At 40.9% G+C, this 6,636-nt stretch overlaps 1 non-coding gene across 1 annotated transcript; it reads right to left on the bottom strand.

Annotated features, from left to right (window-relative positions):
• Positions 1-5,367: 5,367 nt before the first annotated feature.
• Positions 5,368-5,474, bottom strand: LOC141680446 (small nucleolar RNA R71). The gene has a single exon (XR_012558335.1). It is a non-coding gene; the product is annotated as a small nucleolar RNA R71 (small nucleolar RNA).
• Positions 5,475-6,636: the final 1,162 nt, after the last annotated feature.

The following is a 6,636-nucleotide window of genomic DNA, read 5'->3' as shown; positions in this document are numbered from 1 at the left end:
TTTCTTCGACCCCCTGGATGAAAATCGTAATATGTGATCTCTATGGTCTCCCTAACCATGGAGATGAACGGCTACGTGTTTTGTGTGGATGTTATGACCTTCCCCCTTCCAAGTACGGTAATAGCTTTATTAAATCATTCATGTTGATATTTCATATTCAAAGTATTTTCTGAATATTGGGTTGCGGTAAGAACACGGATGTTGCTGCGATCTGAGTTTGAGTTTGCATCATAACTTGCGGTTGCGGGGGTGCGACAATTTTTGGCCGAGGCACGACTCATTGTGGTTGTGTCGGTGCAACATATTATGGATATGGTGGAACTACTACTTGCGATTGTTGTTTAGATTGTTAAGCAGGCCTTAACTCCATATTAGTATATGATATTGTCCGTTGTAAGTCGAGCCCGCACAAGTTTATTTTTGGATTACTCCCAAAAGGCCTCATACTAATGGAGTTATTTGGCTGCTTATATTCTAGCAATATGCCCCTCCCATAAATTATTTGGGACAACTCCTAAAAATCTCCCCTTCACATATCGAGCTCGACACCTGTCGGATCTGCCACCTGATTGTGTGATCTGCTCCCCTGGACCCATAGTGGAATCCTTTTGGCTTTTTGACTCTCCCTAGGCCCTTACTAGAAGGCCCGCCTGCCTTTTCCTTGAGCCCATACAAGGTAGCCCATCTGCCTCCTCCAAGGTTCATTCTGGGAGCCCGTCTAAGATTGTTCTGGACCGTTATAACCATAGATCTGATACCACTTGTTTGTCTTGCTGAGCAGGCCTAACTCTACATTAGTATGATATTATTCATTTTGGGCCGAGCCCGCATGGATTTATTTTTAGGCACATGCTAGAAGGCCTCATACTAATAGAGTTACCTGGCTACTTAAATTCTAGTAATATGCCCCTCCCACAAATGATGTTGGACAACTCCTAACAATCTCTCCCTTCACACATCGGGCTCGACACTTGCTGAATCTTCCACCTGATTGTGTAATCTGCTCACCCTGGACCCATACTGGAATCCTTCTGGCTTTCTGACTCTCTTATGGCCCATACTGGAAGGCCCACCTGCTTTTTCCTTGAGCCCATACTGGGTAGCTCATCTGCCTCCTCCTAGGTCCATTTTGGGAGCCCGTATGAGATTATCTTGGACCGTTATAACCTGAACCTCTGATACCACTTGTTTGGCTTGCTGAGCAGGCCTAACTCCAGATTAGTATGATATTGTCTGCTTTAGCCCAAGCCCACGCGGATTTTTTTTGGGCACATCTCAAAAGGCTTCATACTAATGGAGTTATTTGGCTCCTTATATTCTAGCAATCTACCTCTCCCATAAATGATATGGAACAACTCCTAACAATCTCCACCTTCACACATCGGGCTCGAAATGTGTCAGATCTACCACCTGATTGTGTGATCTACGCCCCTGGACCCATAGTGGAATCCTTCTGGCTCTCCCTAGGCCCTTACTAGAAGGCCCACCTATCTTTTCCTTGAGCCCATACTGGTTAGCCCATTTGCCTCCTCCTAGGTTCATTCTGGGAGCCCGTCTGAGATTGTTCTGGACCGTTACAACCATAGCTCTGATACCAATTTTTGGGCTTTCTAAGCACGCCTAACTCCACATTAGTTTGATATTATCCGCTTTAGGCCGATCTTGCACGGATTTGTTTTTGGGCATATCCCAAAATGCCTCATACTAATGGAGTGTTGACTTTTTATATTCTGGAGATCTTCCCCTCCCACAAACGATATGGGACAACTCCTAACAATTATTTCCGTATAGAATTCTGAGCATTTATCCTTTGTCGTATAAGTATCACCTCTAATTCCCCAGTTATAGCTCCTACAGCCAACGTCTTCAGGCTATTTTCCGTTCCTTTTATATTCAAAGCTTCTTTGGCTTTTTTTCTGAATGAGGGTATTCTTTGACGTAAATCCTTTCTTCCCTTGTGGGGGCATATCTACACGCCTATGAAGCACTATTTCATGCTGATCTCCATTTTTTTGTGTTTCCAGAATGAGCGACTTCAGATCTTTGTCGCATAATGGGATGCCAAGATGCTCTTTTAAACGAGATAACCTCCTTTGTTATTTCTCAATCTCCGGATCATCCCGACAGATCTCGGTATCAGTACGTCATGAGCAATGTGCATGTGCGACTATCTTTTGCTCTTGATTTGGATCTAGTCGAAGCCTTTGTTCATTATATGATATTTCTACAATTGGAACATCTTTTGTATATTGATAACGACGGGTGTTACCCACTAAAAAAGTTTGTCGTATGATACACGATGTTCCTTATTTTGTTCTTCACAATTTTTTTAGATTTTTCATCAATCATGTTCTCCTTAGAATGGTACCTTTGAGGGTGATATTGGCTTTCGCCACCCTCGATTAGACCTAAGCTTATCCTGAAGTGCTTTAGATAATCTTCCATCCGATGGAGTTGTTCCAATATATCACCATTGTTGAAGTGTAACGGCGGTTGTTTATCCTCATGCTTCTTGAAGCAACTATCTTCCTGTCAGTGAAAGCGTCCATCTTCTTATCGCTTCAAGTGCTCATCGTCATGTTGCTTGAAGCGCACATCTTCCTTCCACTTAAAGTATCCATCTTCATGTTGCTTAAAACGTACATCTCCATGTTGCTTGTTGCATTCATCTGTATCTTCACCCACAAGTTCAATGATTGGAGCAGTATCCTATGAATAATACAATGGTCACGGAATGATTGGTACATGTCTAAACTCAGTCATTCCACGACCATCCGGAGCACCTCTCTCTACCATCGGAGCTTTCTTACGTGTCTGACTATATCGGATTTTATGGCAGCCTCTTCTTGTCTTCCTCCAACGCACAGTACTCAATCTTGAATCAAAACTATTCAATACATCGCACATCCGATAAAGTTCTTAAGTTAGATACGCGTTGCTGATGTGAACCGGAGATGCTCCGCTAACTAACGGAGTTCCGTGTTCTTCATAGCTTCCATCTTCATTAGAGTTTCATGAGAGTTTCCACCATTGTTGGACATTTTTTCCTCCTAAGATTCAATCGGATTCAAGCTCTTCTTTCTTGCGCCAATTTTTTAATGATGGAATTTGGTTAACAAAGATTTCAGGTTCGCGGCCAGAATCAAGATGCACAGCGGTGGTCTTTCGCCGTAAAAGTCATCGAAGTGTGGTGATTTTGATGAATCGGGGGCTTAGATCGCAAGGGTGTTTGGTGGTGGCGTATAGAGGTCTCGCTTCCAATCCCTTACAATATTACTACTGATAAATGGATTTTATATTTAATTGGAATGTTTCATTACAGGCTTAAGTTGGTGTTTGTACTCAAGTTATTGCTATTTTAGATGTGTTTTTACGTTTTTGCATTACAGGCATTACTTAGATGAATAAATGAGCTTTTTATGGAAATATGCTGGAAGGAGGTCAGAATATGAAGCCAAGACCATTCTCATGTTGAAGAGCATCTCAATAGTTTCGTGTGGACTATTGGATTGCCAAATTCTGAGAAACGGAGCTCAAGTTACAGCAAAAAGAAGAAAATAAAGCCAGAAGAACAAGAGGCCCGCGCGCCCGCGCTGGGAAGCGGTGCGGCCGCGCTGAAACAACAAAAAATGAGCGCGCCCGCGTGCCAATGCCGGGCGGCCACGACGGATGCCCGAGCCAGATTCCTGATTTGACTTGAATTGTGAGATTTTGAAGGCCCGGGTCATCCAGAAGCTATATAAACCCATAATAAGACATTTTTTAATAACGGGGAGACCAGGAAGAACAATAAGAAGATCTGGAGAGCACGAGACGTCTACGGAGAAGAAGACTTTTATATTCTTCATTATAGTTGTACTTCAGATGCTTGTTTTCAATTTATATTTGAACCATAATACTCTTATATTATTTATTATCATGTTTTCATTGGAACCCATGGTGATGATGAATTCGGTTATGAACTAATCGTATCGTGGGGTTCTAACGGATTTGCTTATGGATTTCTATAGTTAATTTGTTTCAATATCTTGGTGTGTGGTGATTGATTGATATCCTATTATTGGTTGTGCTTATTCGTCTTATGTGTGTAGCTAACACATAAGATAGTGTGTTAATCTCTATTGAAGCGAAAGTGAATATAGAAATTTAGAACTTGCCATGCTAGCATAGATTCATGTATTTATTATGCATAATTCGTAGGTAATTTTAACCATCTTACTTTCCCTATGTAATCACGATAGATAACTTGTTCATTAAACCTTTATGTTGTCAAATTCTATAGACATATAGGGTCTCAACATAATTGGTGTGTATTCAGCTTCTATCTTTTTTGTGGATGTCTAGTAGTAGGGTATTCGTACAATGAAAGTTGGCGTTTACTAGTTTCGTGTTATCTGATTAGTTATCATTACCATTGCATGCTAAGGTTAAGAACAATGACTTTGAATGAAGTAGTAATGAAGTTAGAATCCCATGTTTGTCTCATATAGTTTATTCAATTACTTTTATTCTTAGTTATTTGCATGATAGTTTAATCTTAGTTATAAATATCTCAACTTGTTATTGTCCAAGCATTGAGCTATAGCCATACCATTGTTGCATAGGTGCATAATCTTAAGTTAACTAAAAAGAGTCTTTGCGGGTACGAATCTTATTTATATCATATACTACTTACGAACGTATATACTTGCGTGTAATTTTAGCGCGTGTTTTCGCCCTAACAAGTTTTCGGTGCCGCTTCTGGGGACTCGGTGTTAATTTTTATTATGTGCTTGACATCAGTGGTCGTTAAAGTTCACTGACTCAGATTCGTTTACTTTCACGGTTACTTGTTTGTGTTTCAGGTACTCGAGAGAGCGTGTATGCGAACACGTTCTCAATCTTTTAAGGAAACTATTGAAGAAGTGGAAGAAGAAGTTTTTGAAAAAGTTGATAAAGTTGAAGAATGAAGTGAAGAAGAAGAAATAATCATTACAATGGGAGAACCAGCAGCACCAACGAAAGCATTGATGGACTTTTCTCAACCAAAGATTAATGACATTCAATCGAGCATTATCAAGCCAGCCATCACGTCTAATACCTTTGAGATCAAGCCTAGCACGATCCAGATGGTCCAGAATTCAGTGCAGTTTGGGGGTTCTCCAACGGAAGATCCAAATATGCACATTAGGGATTTCATCGATATCTGTGACACCTTCAAGTTTAATAATGTTTCTGAAGATGCTGTGAAATTGAGACTTTTCCCATTCTCTCTACGGGATAAAGCTAAATCCTGGTTACATTCTCTACCAATAGGTTCTATCACTACTTGGAAGGATCTTACTCAAAAATTTCTCACTAAATTCTTCCATATGACAAAAAACAGCTGCAATCAGGAATGCTCTTACTCAGTTTGCGCACCAATCGGGAGAATCTCTATGTGAAGCTTTGGAGTGCAACAAGGAGATGCTTAGGAAGTGTCATCATCATGGAATGCCTGATTGGATGATCATCAATTGATTTTATAATGGTTTGGGAGCACATTCAAGACCCATGCTCGATGCAGCATCAGGTGGAGCCTTATGGGCTAAGAGCTATAATGAAGCTTATGAGCTAATTAAATTGATGGCTGCTAATGAATATCAGTATCCAACCCAGAGATTGCCACAGGGCAAGGTAGCAGGAGTTCTTGAAGTGCATACAGCTATGGCTATCACTCCTCAACTAAAGGCGTTGTCTATGAAGATCGATTCTCTGGCTAACTATAGTGTAAATTAGATAACCAGTGTTTGTGAGCTGTGTGTAGGTTCGCATGCGACGGAGCAATGCGCTATATCTAGTGAATTAGCTCAGTTTGTGAGCAACTTTCAGAGATCGCAGCAACCAGTTCCAGACACTTATCATCCTAACAACCGTAATAATCTAAACTTCAGCTGGAGCAACAATTAGAATGCAATGCAACAGTCGTACCAGCAGTTTGGAATCAATTAATTCAATCCCCCCGGTTTTCAACAACAGTATGCACCAAGACAACAACTCCAACTTCAACTACAACCACATAGAAGTGGCGGTCAATATACTAATGAAAAATCTGAATTGGAGGAGTTGAGACGTATGTGCAAAAGCCAAGCGGTTTCTATCAAGACTCTAGAGAAACAAATTGGGCAGATCGCCAATGCCTTATTGAATTAACCACCAGGAATACTTCCTAGTGATACAGAAGCCAATCCAGGCAAGAGGGAAGTTAAAGAACAGGTGAACACCATTACCTTGAGGTCTGGAAAGGTCGCGAGCCCCCAAATTCAGCAAAACGAAGATTCTGAAACTCTTTTATAGAATGAAGGCACATCTGAGCCTACACGGAGCGTGCCCGCGTCCTTGCCAATTCCAGCAAATGAGATTATTGCTGAAAAGGTTGTGCAGAAGGATTCCAAAGTGGAACTAAAGAAGAAAGTTGTTGAAATCAATCCTCCTGAGGGTAATACAGGGGATAAACAAGTGTACCCACCTCTGCCATATCCTAAAAGATTTAAAAAGCATAAGTTCAACAAGCAGTTTGCCAAGTTATTGGAGGTTTTCAAGAAGTTTCACATTAACATACCTTTTGCGGAAGCTCTACAACAGATGCCGAGCTATGCTAAGTTCATGAAGAGTATA

The sequence above is a fragment of the Apium graveolens genome, chromosome 1 (genome assembly GCF_009905375.1).
Source record: "Apium graveolens cultivar Ventura chromosome 1, ASM990537v1, whole genome shotgun sequence".
NCBI classification, from domain to species: Eukaryota; Viridiplantae; Streptophyta; class Magnoliopsida; order Apiales; family Apiaceae; genus Apium; species Apium graveolens.
Note: the sequence above shows the minus strand (reverse complement) of the source record. Positions and strands in the feature narration are given on the sequence as shown.